Source organism: Carex rostrata, chromosome 5 (assembly GCF_964058835.1).
Source record: "Carex rostrata chromosome 5, lpCarRost1.2, whole genome shotgun sequence".
NCBI classification, from domain to species: domain Eukaryota; kingdom Viridiplantae; phylum Streptophyta; class Magnoliopsida; order Poales; family Cyperaceae; genus Carex; species Carex rostrata.
In genome coordinates, this window is record NC_135922.1 from 7255044 (window position 1) to 7271768 (window position 16725).

Here is a 16725-nt window from a genome sequence, read left to right on the forward strand (position 1 = left end):
CCGCAACCTCTATTGCTATTTTGGACCATTCAAGAACGGTGCCTTTTGGACCGTTCAATTCCACAACCTTATAATTGCCCTTTTGGACTGTTCTATTGCTTTATTGCTTTTTTTTTTTTTTTTTTTTTTAATGCTTGGTGCATCTCCATTTTTTATTACTGAGCCTATCTCCATTTTCTTTTAAAGGTTGGTTAACTTCAATTTTTTTTAAAGTTGGACCGTTCGATTGACTCATTAATCAAGATTTCCATGTATAGCTTTCTTCCAATTCTCTTTGGTAATTATCCAGTGACAAATTTATTTCGAAAAAACTAAAAATATAAAGGATGCACAACAAAATCAAAATTTAACTGCTACTTCTTATTCTCAATTAACTAACATAAAAGCACATTATTAATTGGTTAAGAAACTTTTACTTAATAAAAGTTGACCTTTAATTGACTGAAGAGCGCAAGAAATATTGAATTCTCATTCTTAATTGAATTGAATTGAATAAAGCTTATTTTTTGTTTCCTACCTAATTATTTTTTTACATATATACTTTTTTTGTCAGAAAAGAAATCAGAAAACTACAGTCAACAAAAAGAAGGATAATTGATGTGCATGGCTCTTATTATGAAATGGAGGAAATAATATTCGCTACTGTTGTTTTTGAATGAGAATGTAGAATTTTAGAGAAATCAATTAATAAAAAAATTTATAAGTAAATTAAGATCTCTGCGAAATTCTACATTATTCAGTTTAATTTCAAGATTTTCTAGTTCTTGTTTTAAGAAAAAAAGAAACTTACTTAATGTAGAGAACTTAGTTGAAATGAGATAACAGAGGCACCATTTTATTTTTATCCGACTGTATAATGGAGAAGAACAAAATATCTCAACAATCATTGTTGCCTTTGCAGAGATTTCTTGAATACTTTGGATTATATTACACATTCGCTATTGTCTTGCAAATATTTCTTTCAATACCTTGGATTATATTACACAGTCGCTATTGTCTTGCAAATATTTCTTTGAATATTTTAGATTATATTACACAGTCGCTGTTGTCTTGCAAATATTTCTTTGAATATTTTAGATTATATTACACAGTCGCTCTTGTCTTGCAAATATTTCTTTGAATATTTTAGATTATATTACACAGTCGCTCTTGTCTTGCAAATATTTCTTTGAATACTTTGGATTATATTGTACAGTCGCTCTTGTCTTGCAAATATTTCATTGAATATTTTGGATTATATTACACAGTCGCTGTTGTCTTGCAAATATTTCTTTGAATACTTTGGATTATATTACACAGTCGTTGTTGTCTTGCAAATATTTCTTTGAATACTTTGGATTATATTACACAGTCGCTATTGTCTTGCAAATATTTCTTTGAATACTTTGGATTATATGAAACAGTTGCTGTTGCCTTGCAAATTGTAGAGAAGTAGAATATTTATATTATAGAGAAATGTTACAGTTAGAACAATTAACGTTAGAATAGAATAGGCTACGTGCTACTGGTAGGTAGTGTGTATAAATACCTTAGAATGAAAAATCATAATCATAATCGGGATCGGCGATTTTGATCCAGAATTGGTGAATCAGCCGGAATCGGCTGATTCGGTTCAGAAAATCAAATTTTTTGTCAGAAACTTGTTTTATACTAAAAAATTGGAAAGAAATGATAAAAATATAATTTGTCAACAATTTCTGTTTAAACAAATAGTTACAATCAAATAATTCATTAAAAAAAATATAATACAAATATTTCAATACTTGTATATAGTACAAATTACAAGGCTTATATATAAGGGAAAATTTCTAGTGTACTCATTCAAACTTTTAAAATAGCCAATTTACCCATCAAAACACCATAATATCCAATATCCCCATAAGAATTCAACATTATTTCCTCTATCCCTTTTAATTATTTTGAAACTTATATTGACCAATATGCCCTCCACTTCTAAATGGAGGTGTCCTTTGAGTTTGTAACCGGATTAAATTTACAAGAAGATTGAATTAAAAAAATGAAAAATGCTTAATTAGTGCCTAAAATTTCTTTTCGTCTAAACGTTTCCTTTCCGCGTCGCTAGAAAATGCTTTTTCTTGTAGATTTTGACGATTTGGTTGGCATCCACTTCTACTTGTGCTTCTCCTGCTCCACCTCTCTCTCCTCCTTGTTCTTTTTTTTTTTTATCGGTCATGACTCATGCCTTCTTCTTTTTTTTTTTTTTATCGGTCATGACTCATGCCTTCTTCTCCACTCTATAGTACTGAATTCTGAATGTTAAGTTTATACAATTAGAATCCAAGGCAATCAGTAGAATTTAGATTTAGTAGTTTCACGACCCAAGGCTGCCATTGATACTACCTCTGGGAACCACTACAGTTTAGTTTGTGTAATCACAAGAAATTAGTATATCTGGGACGCCTTGTGTTCAGCAATGTGTAGTGCTTATTTCTAATTTCAGGATCATTAAAAAAACACTTGTCTTGCATAAGAAAATGAGGCCTAAATTAGCTCTAAGGGACCCACAAGGGACAGTATAGATATACCCTCTAGAATCAAATATTCATCCCATACCATTCCCCACACGAACACACCAAGATTTTCAATATATACCAACTTAGAGAATGAAAAGAAAAAAACCTTCTTCATTGTTAAATCTTGGTTCATACAAGATATTTAAGAAATTATGTCAATAATGAAACAGAGAGAGAGACAAACCATAGCTCCTCAGCATTTGAGGATTTCAGAGTTCGTATAACCAACCATTGCTCATCCGACGGTATGCCTGTTAAGTCGGCCAATACCAGCTTGAACTCCTCGACGGTCAGATCAAGCTCAGTGTGTATGGAAATCTTGCTTCAATCCATCAACTGAATTTGTAGAGTGATTGAGCTACGTTCGTCATGGGAGCCCATTGCGTCGAGAGAAAGAAAGGTTTGAGTGAAGGGATTTGAGATGGAGATAGGATTAATTTGAGAGATATTTCTTTCAAGTTAGTTTTTTTGCTGCAGGGAGGGAGTAATTAAAGTGATTAAAGGGAAGGTAGCGAACAAATAGAGTATGTATCTCAGCCGGACACAACAGAGAATTGGAGGCTAAATTTTTTTTCTCAGGTGATCATCTCCGAAATATTAGGTGCAAGTATTGGGAGAAAGAAAGACAACAGGACACCTCCATTTATAAGTGGAGGGCATATTAGTCAATACAATTTTTAAAATAATTAAATAAAAAGTTAAATAACTAAATGGGGATAGAGGAAATAATGTTGATTTTTTATGGAGATATTGGATATTACAATATTTTAATGGGTAAATTGGCTATTTCAAAAGTTTGAATGGGTACACTGGAAATGTTCCCTATAAATAAAAATAGTTGTGTTTCTAACAAGAGAAGGGTTCAAATGCACCCAAATTTTTGTGCACCAAATGCACCCTATTTTTCAAATCGTTTTTCTCCATTTTCAAAGTCCGAATAGTCAATCCGAACCGTTAGATGCGATCTATATATTAAGATGTGCTTGGAGACCAAATTTTACATTTTTTGGAATTGTTTTACTATTTATTAAGCCACTTTGAAAATCGCTGATCCAATGGTCCAGAAAATGTAAAATCAGCGATTTTCAAAGTGGCTTAATAAATAGTAAAAAAATTTCAAAAAATATAAAATTTTGTCTCCAAATATATCTTAATATATAGGTCGCATCTAACGGTTCGGATTTACTATTCGGACTTTGAAAACGGCGAAAAAAAATAGGGTGCATTTGGATGCACAAAAATTTGGGTGCATTTGAACCCTCCTCTTCTAACAAATAAGGTTAGTATTTTGGGGTGATAGTTGTATGGGCCTTTTATTCAAGAGATTTCAAATCACGCTGGGGGAAATTTTTTTTTTGGAGATTGCTACATGGCTGTTTCGATTGTTTCTGTGGAGTTGGATCATCTCGGCTGAAATTTGACTGGAATTAATATGTTCCAGCCGGAATTTGATTGGAATTGACCCGTTTCAGCCGGAATTTGACTGAAATTGGACCATTTCAGCCGGAATTTGAGTCTAATGGGCAACTCGGTCAGAAATCGGATCCGTATCATCCAATTCTGATCCGGAACAGCCGATTTTTCCTTCTATGATAAATACATTATATAACCCATTTGTAAGAATATACGCCTGAGAGCAATATACAAAATACAATTCCATCAATTAAATTTCTGTCTCATGTATTCTGCAAATTTATCATGATATAACACGATTCAATTGAAAAAAAAAAAAATATGTGCCTTACGGTCCACCCAAAATCAATATCTGATTTTTTATCATATCAATATAAACAAAAAAAAAAAAACCCAGCAAAGTCAAGAGAAATAAAGAAAGAGGGAGGAAGCGATGGGGAGTGAGAAAAACACCGATCAGATTTTAGAGATCAAGAAGAGCTCTCTCCATTGGGGGATAAAATGGATACCTCCATTTCAATAGATTAGGAAATGGCACATGGTCATTACAAATATATGGAATTCCATAATATATCAGATAGCAAGTGACAAGATTATAGCAAGTGAGGACTAGCCTTTGATCTAGTGTTAAAGGCACATGGTCTTTGTATGGAAGTCATGGGTTCAAAACTCATATGAAGGAAATCACTCATTGTAATAACAAGGGTATTAAATAGTTTGATGGTTTGACCTCCAACTTTACTCATAAAAAGATTACATCAAGTGCTCTGTGCCATTGCTGGATCAAGGAAAGGTTTGGGCTTGCTTTCTAAATGGTCTAGAATACCCATTAAAGAGCAAAGAAAATTATGGGTTCTATTTTGGGCCAACAAATAAGGCCCAATATTTTCGGCCATTTTTACTAATATCTCTAAAACAAATCAAAATTTTAAATATGCCCCTGTGTGCAACTTTTTTTTAAATATGCCCTGACCGCCTGGACTTCGGGCGGCCCAAAAACCCTGTGAGGCGCCATGCCCTGGGGCGCCCCATAAGGCAAGTGAGGCGCCAGCCCCCAGGGCGCCCCATGGTTTTTTTTTTTTTTTTTTATAGATCTTAGTATTTTGATTTGAAGAATTTTGTGAAGAAAAACGGATTAATCTGGACCGCACATCTTAATGGGTAATTTGACTAATCTGGACCGTCGGTTAAAAGATTTTCATGCAATTGACTTCTCTGAAAATAAAATTCTCCGGGGTGGCAGGGGGGCGGCAGCCCCCTGCGAGCGATGTCTGAGGCTACGAATACATATACATTAAAATCCTTTAACCGACGGTCCAGATTAGTCAAATTACCCATTAAGATGTGCGGTCCAGATTAATCCGTTTTTCTTCACAAAATTCTTCAAATCAAAATACTAAGATCTATAAAAAAAAAAAAAAAAAAAAAAACCATGGGGCGCCTGGGGGCTGGCGCCTCACTTGCCTTATGGGGCGCCCCAGGGCCTGGCGCCTCACAGGGTTTTTGGGCCGCCCAAAGTCCAGGCGGTCAGGGCATATTTAAAAAAAAGTTGCACACAGGGGCATATTTAAAATTTTGATTTGTTTTAGAGATATTAATAAAAATGGCCGCAATATTTTTACGTAACAAATAAAGCAAACTAAAATTAGGAAATCACTACAGCAAATCCCACTTTCTGCGACTGGAAATGTTACGTTATAATAAAGATTTAACTAATAAAAATATATAAGAGAGTTTATATGCAAAATTCATCAACTATGCAATATTAACAAATTGGAGGGGCTTAATTGCAAAAGAATCAAAATTTAATAAAAACCCTTTCCTTCTCTTCCGAAACCAATTTATTTCGGGGAGGGCTTGAGGGTGGTTGTGAGTGCGCAAGGAAAAATAAAAGAAAGAGAGAAAGGAAGCTTAATTGCCGCGAGATCGATCGAACTGTCCGGAGATTCGAGATCAGAACCAAGTTATCGATCCTTTCAAACTCTCAATTTGGTATATCTCTAACTCTCTTAACCCTTCTTGAAACCCTAATTTTCTCGATTTGTCGAATTTTCGTTTGAAACTCGAATTAGGGTTTGATAATTGAAATTAGGGTTTAATGGAGTAAATCATAACTCGTGGAAATTATCGATTCTTGTTTAATGGATTTAAAACCTTGAAATTCTGGAGTTAGGGTTTTGTAATGAATTCGAGAAATTGTGAACTTTGTCGATCTGTTGATTAGTTAACCGTATAAACTTGACACATATAAGAAAAAACGAGATCTGTTGATTAAACCAAATACCAATTGAATATCGATCGAATTAGGGTTAGTTGACCTAATTTAGATTTCTATATAAAAAAAAGGGTAGTAAATGTTATTATAACGGTATAGGAAATAAGAATACATGTTCGGTTATGCGGGAAACGAATGGGTTCGAATCAAAAGGTTAGTATTATACAAACCTGAGCAAAATATGAATCTGAGTATAGTATTGCGGGCCGCAAGAGGAGTTATTACGGGCCGCAAGATAGGAGACAGAGAATATATGAATCTGAGTATAGTATTGCGGGCCGCAAGAGGAATTATTACGGGCCGCAAGATAAGAGACAGAGAATATATGAATCTGAATATAGTATTGCGGGCCGCAAGAAAAATTATTGCGGGCCGCAAGATATAAGACAGAGAACAGACAGACCAGAATTTCGGACTGGTTGGTTGTGGGCCGTAACAGGTTTCATTGCGGGCCGCAATAAGATACCCAGAAATGATTCTTGCTGTATAATTAGGGCAAATCAAATGGAAATCGAACCCCAATTGTATTAGCTTTAATCGTATAGCTACCGTATATATTTAAATTATATTTATGTGTATATCTTAAATAGAACCGGTAGAGCAACAAGTTACGGAATCTCTCGAGACGTCTGAGACATAAGGGCGAATCTTGATCGTCCTAAACAGGTGCGGGGTTTCTGGACTTGTCTGATATTTCATTTTCAGAATTAAGCTGTTATTCGGTTGTCATGTTGAATACGTATTGTTGCATTAATTGAATTGTGCATTGCATTTGCATAGCCCAATCTATTTAAACTCGAATTGCTGTGATCTAATGAACTTGCATGCTGGTATGGTTTCCAGATTGTGTCGATCTATTATGATCTAATCTTAGATTGAAAGTCATCATAAATTGGAATGTGATTATGAATGTGTCACCACTGGTTGGTGAATGTGGAATTTGCAAAGTCTGCTAGCCGACTTTGATCGCAGGATCCTAAAGCTTTAGCCTACCTGGCCCTCTGCAGTCCCCAGTACCGGTTGGGGTGAGGGGCGAGTGACTTTATTATGGTTGTGATTATGGATGACTATTGTGTAACGTCTCTGTGACTCTAGGGCGTTATCCGGCGAGATAATGCGTTTGGACGGTCGGTTGATATTACGATATTCTGAATAAGGTTGAATGAATTTTCTTAATATGACTTGAAACCAGAATTTAGGAAATGGTTAAGCCAAAGCATTACAGATGAGTGTCAGATAAAGGGTCCAGCTCGGTGGAACATCTGTAGGTGTCAGTAACCCTACAGATGGGGGTTTGATAAAAAGGGTCCAGCTCGGTTGAACATCTGTAAGTGCTACCAGCTTTAATAAGATGAGTTAAGCCCTAATATTGCGTTGGTTTGAATTTCAATTTGGCAATTCCGTATTATTGATTTCATTTGATCATCTGTTGTCAGGTATATGCATTTTTCTTATATACTGGTATAAAATTGTGATATGCTTTAGTTGTGGTTTCTTTTTGGAAATGGAACTAGATTGCAAGTCCAGCGACTCGTTGTGGCAAATTTCGCACTGAGAATTTATTCTCACCGCACTTTTGGGTTATTTTTTTTAGGTTCTGGTGCAGCTGATAGTGGAGAGGCACGTCGGATCTAGGCCGTTGGTATATGCCACCTCTACCGAGTTTTTGTTTGGTATTTGACTAGAGATGTACATATATTTTTGGTTGTGATATATTCTCTATGTCATGTCCTCTGACTGTATCCATATGAGATACTGTTTTGTATACTATGGCCTATCTGATATTTTGATTTGAACCGTTATGTGAATTTGTGTCATTTTTGTTTGTTTGGGATTGGTTATCCATTATATTGTACTTGCCTTGTAAGCATACAGGAAACTGTATGTTTACGGCAGGGCCCTGTCACATCCTGAGGCTGCGGGGTGTGACAGGAAAATCGGTCGCAGAAAGTATTGGCGCCGGTCGCAGAAAGTGAAAAACGGTCGCTAATACCCCGGTCGCTGAAAGCATTGTCGCAGATACCCTCCTGATGACGTCACCGGTCGCTGAATGACGTCATCCGGTCGCTGATACTTTTTCTGCGACCAAATTTTTTGGTCGCAGTTGTTTTTTACTTTTCAGCCCGATCCGACCGTCGGATTCGCGATCCGAGTCTTCCTTCATGGACCTTTCTTTATAAATATATCAAGCAAATTGAAAAGCTGAGATTCAAAAATTCATAGAAAATAGTATGAAAATCCAAATAATACAAAATTTGGGTCTAAACTGCATGAAAAAGAGTCTTCTTTCTGTTTGTGAACTTGGATTTGACAGAAACATGGCCTATGCCCTCTGATTTGTCTGTTTTCTCATAGAGGGCATTTCTTGGATACCAAACAATTTATGCATATTAATAATTCAGTATAAGATGGTTTAATTACCTGTGCAGTGAGTTCATTGGAAGAGTTTGCATGACCAGTATCATTGCTATAAGCCTTCTTGTAACTCTCAATTGTACCTTTAAATTGTTATACAAATGCAAAAAGGGCAGCAACAGTCACCTCTGCCGATACATGATACTTTTAGGATATAAATTAGGATTGAAAGAATATAAATTAAAAGTGAAGCATAGCATACCTCGTCTTGACAAGTGAGAGATTTTATGTTTGTATTTGGCTAGACTGAAATTGCAACAATGGAAGTTTAGACAATGAATCATTAGTAGGAAACATCTAAATTCTCACAAATATTTGCTCTCAACTGAGCCTAACCACCAAGAATTTAGAGTCTGTGCCAGCATTTAATAAAAAGTAAAACAAGTAAAAACTAGATTTTGTCTACCAGTAAAAACTCAGGGCATATATGCAAATTTCAGAGAGTGCAAATCTTGAATTGAGAAAAAAATAGTAGACATGAAAATATATGCTAAATCAGATCCAAGATTGACCTGAAATTAGTCGAGGCCAGAGAGCTAAACACTACCACAGTTGGGTGAGACTTAACGGCGAGATTTTCATTCAGTTATCGAGTCCCCAAGGCGCGAATCACATGGCTTCCGCTGAGAGAAGTGATGTCGGCGAAATTTGAGGAGATGGAGGTGAGCGGAGGAGAGAGGGAACCCTAGTGGTGCCTGGTGCAGTGCGGCATGAGATGGAGGTGAGCGGAGGAGAGAGGCGATGATTTTGGGAAAGGGTTTAGATCGGCGCGGTGAGGGTTTTGATTTTGGCGGACTGGCGCGCGGAGATGGTTCTGGCGCTTTCACCCAAAATTTCAGCGATAAAATTAAAAAAAAAAAAAAACACTTTCAGCTACCGGGATTTTTGCCGGTCGCTGATACAATTGGTCGCCAGATTTTGAAAAAAAATGACTACCTGCGACCGGCGTCAGCACCGATACCGGTCGCAGAAAGTCTTTTTTGTTGTAGTGAATGATGGCTGAGCAGTGAGGTGTTTATAGCTTGGCAGCTGGCAAAATTGATATATGACAAATGAGGAAATTACATAAATAGTCCTTAAAATATCTGTATTTTATTATTTGGAAATTTTTATTTTTCAAATTTAACATTTCATTACCTGAAGTTACCAACTTGTATCTAATCAACATTAAGTTTAAATTAATGAATTATTATTTTGATAGTAATATTCATATCACCAGCAGCAAATAGTTGGTAATTAATCTAGATCACAACATGAATATGAATGTCATTTTTATTGATGATGTGAGTGATATCATTTGCAAGTGGATTAAAAATATTCCTTCTTAATTAGCAAGATGTCCCAGATCTAGAACAATAAGAGAAAAAAATTCGAACGAATATTACAAATTAATGCCAGAGATATGCGCGCCAAGTCCAATATATATATATATATAATATTGTTAATCTCTTCTACCTAGGAGTTGAATCAGAAGTTCTGACAATCTTCATTTTTATAGCCTAATTTGATCAACACCCAATTTAAATACTTAATTTCATGCTTCGTTTTTATCAATGTTCTGACAATCTTCGTGCTTGTAAGTCAGAAGTCATGCGGATTGTTACTTTTCTATTGTCTAATTTGTCCCACAGTCTGATTTTTTTTTTTTTTTTTTGAAAACTTGACAGTGGCTGTCAAGATCACAGTCTTATTTAAATACTACAATTCGACATCAAGTTTTGGGATTGTTATGTAGTATGTTTTGGATTTGTTATCTCTGTGTGCAAAGTTGATTTGTCAATTCGACATCAGTTTCGGTCTCATACATGAGTGAAATGAAAAAGAAGACGTGAAGTTCTTTGAATTTTGTAATAGTGATTGGGTCAAATGTATGTATGATATCAACAGCATATCCGCTAATATATTTGCACACAGATCGAGTTGTGAGCTTCATAATAGAAAGAGCTAGAGAATGACACATTCCTGCGGAACGCCATAGCTCATCTCAAACCAGAAAAAATTAAAATAAATAAAAAAGTGGAACGCCATGGACAATTGAAACCGAAAAAAGCAAAAAAAAAAAAAAAAAAGGGCCACCAAAGCCCATCCCAACCAAAGAAATTACTATTTTTTTAAAGAAAATTACTTCATGAATTCTTACTTGCGGTTATGCACCTGGAATAAAATATACTGAAAATTTTATCTAGTTATGCACCAGGAATGGGCTATGGCGGTCCAGTTTGTTTTTTTTTTTGTTTGAATGAACTATGGCGTCCCATGAATAATTTTTCTTTTATTTTTTTCCCTTATTTGGATGGGCCATGGTATCCCGCAGGGACGCCATGAGTCGTAGCTACCTTCTTATTTTTAAAACTTTCATACAACATTACCTATTTTTAATTTTCTTTTTTTCGTTTCCTATGGATAAAAATTTCAGTTTAGTGACAATATATATAATATGTAGAAAGATCTCATTGGTCAATATAATCCGAAATTTTCATACATAGGAAAATAACAAAAATATATATTAAAAATAGGAAATATCGTGTGGGAAATTGAAAAATGGGAAGGCAGTAGGGGTCTATGGCACACTCAAGACCATGAAAAAAAATAAATTTTTTTTCGTAAGTTGGACGTCATCGGGCAACGCAATCCAGAAAATGAAAAAAAAAAGAGAGAGAAAGTGGGACGCCATGGGGCAACCCAACTTAGGAAAGAAGAAAAAAAAGTGGGACGCCATGGGACAATCCACCTCAGAAAACGAAAAAAATCTTGCCTCTTCAATCTTGATCAGGATAGCTTGTTTCTTTTTTTCCGCTTCCTGGACTGGGTTGTCCCATGACGTCCCACTTTTTGTTTTTTCCTGATTTGGGTTGTCCCATAGCGTCCTACTTTAGAAAAAAAAATTTCATTTATTTTCACGGGGTCAAGATATGCCACGGCGTCCCTCAGGAACGCCAAGACTCAATACTGCCTTATTGTTTTTAAAATTTTCATGCAACAGTTTTTATTTTTAATATTTTTTTTATTTTCCTATGAATAAAAATTTCGGCAATATAATACAGATCTTTTAGATTTATGAGAATTATATTTTTTTTAGTATTTATATATATAATATGAAAATATTTTACCACCCTTTTTTTTCTCCTTCTCTAATCCACTAAATACACAGAAAAAAAAATACTGAAACATAAACCAACCTAGACCCACACATACATAAATTTTACGCTCTTCTTAATTATTTCCATCTGTCAGCGAAAGATACCGTTATATATAATGGATTCACCTTTCGTTTTCCGTCATTTATCATATCTTAATTGGTAGATCCACAATGGACTCACTACTGTTACTCAAAGAGCTTTCCCTACTAGGCATATGTTACTGCCTCCTTCGCTACATAGTATGCCTCTTCCTCCCCAGTAAGTCCCGGAAGCTCCCTCCCGGGCCACGAGGGTATCCTGTGGTTGGCGCATTGCCGCTTCTAGGTTCTGCTCCACATGTCACCTTGGCACGGCTCGCAAAGCAGTATGGGCCCATCATGCACCTCAAGATGGGCCGGGAAAACATGGTCGTTGCATCGACGTCAGCAGCAGCCCGTGTCTTTCTCAAGACGCTCGATGTCAACTTTGCAAACCGCCCTCTGGATATTGCACCAAGGTGCCTTGCATATGGTGGTGAGGATATGGTCTTCGCAGAGTATGGACCAAAGTGTGTTTACTTTATCCACATTTATGCTTTTGGTTATTAATTGGTGAAATTGTATATCCATCTTAATAACAACTCACATATATATGTATTAAGATGCACAAAAAATCTTAATTTTCAAATATTCTAAAAAATGTAAACAATTAGTATGCATCAGGATATGAGTGAATTGAATTTTGTTAACTGGAAAGCGACTAATAATTAGTTTCTTTCCTTAATTTGCAACATGTAAAAGGTGAAAATGCCGTCTCTCAAGTGCAAATTAATATGTCAAATGAGGATTGGTCTGGATATTCTCTGATGTATATGTCTCATTTTCAACTGGAAAGAAACAGTACTGGCAGCAAGAAAGGAATTATATCACACAATCACATGGATATAATATAACATCATAAGTTCAAAATTTATGTACATTCTGTGATGAAAAAACCTTTTTTAATTATTAGGTGGAAGCTCCTTCGTAAAACCTGCAGCTTTGGTATGCTAGGACCTGCTGCTCTTGAGAGGTGGGCTAATGTGAGAATATCCGAAGTGGGCCGCATGTTACACTCGTTGTATGAATCAAGCTGCCGCAATGAGCCAGTAGACATAGCCGAGTTGCTAAGCAGTTCTCTGGCCAACATGATAGGACAGGTTATCCTTAGCCGACGCATCCTCCAAACAGGCCAGCCGGAGGCAACCCAGTTCAAAGACATGGTGGTGGAGCTCATGACAATAGCCGGTCTAGTGAACTTCGGTGATTACATACTGGGAATCGGGTGGATGGATCTTCAGGGGCTTGAGAAGAGAATGAAGAACCTTTCAGGGCGATTCGACGCGATGTTTAGAGGGATGGTGGAAATGCACGAGGCCACAGCTGCTGATAGGAAAGGAAATCCTGATGTGCTCGATGAGTTGCTGTCTTGCCGAAGCACCGAGGACAGTGAGCAGATCAGAGCTGTTCTTTTGGTAGAAGACTTGACCTTAATTATTTGTTCCTAATTTTATTCAATTGTATATTTAATGATATTCGTCAAATTTATTTTCACCTTTTTCTTGAGTAGAATTTGTTCACAGCAGGGAGAGATACTTCATCAAGTGCAATTGAATGGACCATTGCCGAAATGCTCTTAAACCCGTCCATTGCAAAGCAAGCCCGAACCGAAATGGATCAAGTTATTGGAAGAGATCGCCGACTTGTGGAATCTGACATTCCGAACCTGCCATACCAACATCTGGGCCATTGGCCGGAACCCAGACGTCTGGGAGAATCCCGATGAATTCAACCCCGATAGGTTCATGACCGAGAAAGGCTCCAAGATTCAGCCCAATGGAACCCACTTTGAGCTGATTCCATTCGGCGCAGGTAGAAGGATATGTGCCGGTGCACGTATGGGACAGCTTCTTGTGGAGTACATCTTAGGCACGTTGATTCACGCATTTGATTGGCGGCTTCCGAATGGTGTCGAGCTGAACATGGATGAGACATTTGGACTCGCAATACAGAAGGCTGTGCCGCTCATGATCCTCGTCAGTCCCCGGCTTGCTCCTGATATCTATTCTTAGTCTATCATCAGCATGGTACCAGGACTTAGATTATGGGCTAATGAGTTATGATGATGATAATTTAAGCAATTTAAGCATTCTACAGTTTGATTTAGTTTGAATTCAATTTACATTCAAATTCTAGAACTACTGAATTGAGAATCCATTGTTTCCGTAAACCATATATTAATCCGGTCTATACTAAGTTATAAATTCTGGTATTTGTGGTCTCTGACATTAATTTCTTAAAAAAAAAATTGCACATTTTTCAAGTAATATAAAAACCAAAATTACAGCAAAGTGCCGCCAGATATGTGAGCCGTCCAATTTGGTTTAATATTAGTGATGAGGGGCTGATTTGATTGACAGAACGAAATTTTTTAATGAAAAAGCTCCGTTACATTTCGTTGGTAGGTTTTCAATTTTCTTTTTTTTCACTCGGCGCCTCTCTCTCCTCCCCCAGTGTCTCTCTCTCATTCTCTTCTCGCTCAGCGTCCGCCCAACTCGATGCTGCTCTGACGACTCAACTCAGCTTTCCTCTTCAACTCCTTGATTTTGGGAAAGTAAACAGTCATTCACGAGGCTTAATAAGAGAGAACCATGTCTCTCTCTGTTCCTCTGTCTCTATGCTTCTGATTAATTGATCCTAATTGTTTATTGGATTTGTACCATGTAACTTACAAAGCCATTAATTCTTGATCCTCATGTAGCTTGCAAAGTCATTCATTCTTGATCCTAGTAATTATTGATCGAATACCATTCTACATTCTAGTACTAACCTTATTTCTTGCGCATTTTTAACAAAGGCAACAAGTTACAGTTCTGAACCACAACATGCAGGTGCAATGGGAATATGCCTAATTTGCCTAATTTGCAGTTGACATCTTTTAACTTAAAAAAATAAAAACTCAATGATATTAATGTTACTCTATGATCACATGTTGTGCACTCCAAATACTAATATTACGCTTGCATATTTAATGCTTAGGGTCAGAGTCCCACCTCTCTACCTCAATCTCAAGAAGGAGCTGCACTGATGCAGATGACCATCTCTCAGGTAAGGAGTTTGATTTGTACTTCCACATTTTTTATACGCAATGTGTAAAAAAGGGGAAGTATAAACACAATTAGGTTACACAAACACCAACAAGTGGAAATTTTTCAGCAAAGAGAAGCACTGATTGTATTGTGCAAAGTATGAATCCTTTATTTTGAGTGATATGAGTAAATACAATGGGTATAATGCAAAATCATTTATATCGAGGGTGGATATGGTAAACTAATATTTATAGCAAAAATATTTTGTTCTAAAGCTTCTTCATAGTCTGGTGCTTACAATGTAAAAATAATACTAACTTCCATTCTATTATTCTATGGCAATGTGCATGGTATACGTATGGTATATCATCTGTGCTACCGTCATCAAATCAAGAAGGTGGATTCCAAGCACTACTAAATCATGCACAATCTAGACAAGAGATGACCAACCTTTTAGGGAGCGAAGCCGCAATGAGTCAATGGTGCGGACAAGACAACTTGAACAACAACCCGCCCTTCTAGTTTGGAGTATTGCGAACCCTTTAGTGGGTATTTGGAATTTCTAACATAAAAACAATATTTTCAATTTCTAACATATGAACATCATAGGGGGTAAACAATTTTGTAATTTTTTTGTTGATGGGTGGTGCTTATATATTGGATAAAACAAGTTCAGATGTCAAAAATTAAACTGTTAAAATGTGAAATATTCCCAAATTAGTCCTCAAATTTAATTCGGATCAAGCTATTTAATTGTTGGACTGCATAAATTGTAAAAAAAAAAAAAATTCCACTCAAATTATGATTCGGATCAAGCTAGCGTAACATAAATTATATAACAAGGCCTAGCCTAGGAACAACAAGAATACAAAAAGATATATGAGTGATGTTATGATGATATGTATATTACAAATTGACCCATACTATAGATCTATATCTTTATTTTTATGGTGAGTTGGTCCATGTTGACGGAGCGATTGCTGTGGGATAGTTTTCAGGTTGTGGATTAACAGAGAAAGGGAAGCACTGGAGAAGTGCAACGAAGGCAATAAGGGAATAAGTAAAAGCCATTTGAGGTAGCATTATTGGTTTGCTTCTGTAGCAAAAGAGATGGTATTGCCCATATCCAATTCCACAACCCCTAATATTGTTATTTTGGACCACTCAAGAACGATGCCTTTTGGACCGTTCTATTGCTTTTTTTTTTTTTTGATGGTTGGTCCCTCTCCATTTTTATTATAAGCCAATCATTGTAGAAGGTTGGGGCCTATCTCTATTTTTTTTTAAAGGTTGGACCGTTCGATTGACTCATTAAGCAAGATTTCCATGTATATATAGCTTTCTTCCAATTCTCTTTTCATAATTATCCAGTAACAATTCTAGAATTTTAGAGGGATCAATTAATACAAATATTTGTAAGTAAATTAAGATCTCTGTGAAATTCTACATTATTCGGTTTAATTTCAAGATTTTATAGTTCTTGTTTGAAAAAAAAAAAATACTTAGTTGATGTAGGAAACTTAGTTCAAATTAGATAACGGAGGCGCCATTTTCTTTTCGTCCGACTGCCTAATGGAGAACGACAAAATATCTCATTAGTAATATCAACAATCGTTCTTGCCTTTGCAGATATTCCTTGAATACTTTGGATTATATTCAACAGTTTCTGTTGTCTTGCAAATATTTCTTAATCATCCGGTGAAAAATTTCTTTAAAATAAATATATAAAATATGACATGACAAATCAAATTAAAGTGGTTCTTCTGATTCGAAGTTAACTAGCATAAGGTTGACCTTTAATTGACTGTAGTACAACAAAAATTGAATTCTCATTCTTAATTG

At 36.0% G+C, this 16725-nt stretch overlaps 1 long non-coding RNA gene and 1 pseudogene across 2 annotated transcripts; both read left to right on the plus strand.

Annotated features, from left to right (window-relative positions):
• The first annotated feature begins 5836 nt into the window (after nucleotides 1–5836).
• LOC144553955 (uncharacterized) lies at nucleotides 5837–8002 on the plus strand. Its single transcript, XR_013511485.1, has 3 exons — nucleotides 5837–5939; nucleotides 6813–6888; nucleotides 7817–8002. It is a non-coding gene; the product is annotated as an uncharacterized LOC144553955 (long non-coding RNA).
• A 3945-nt stretch (nucleotides 8003–11947) lies between these two features.
• On the plus strand, nucleotides 11948–13866 carry LOC144554790 (flavonoid 3',5'-hydroxylase 1-like; annotated as a pseudogene). The gene is made up of 3 exons (XR_013511752.1): nucleotides 11948–12324; nucleotides 12768–13269; nucleotides 13365–13866. The product of XR_013511752.1 is annotated as a flavonoid 3',5'-hydroxylase 1-like (transcript).
• Nucleotides 13867–16725: the final 2859 nt, after the last annotated feature.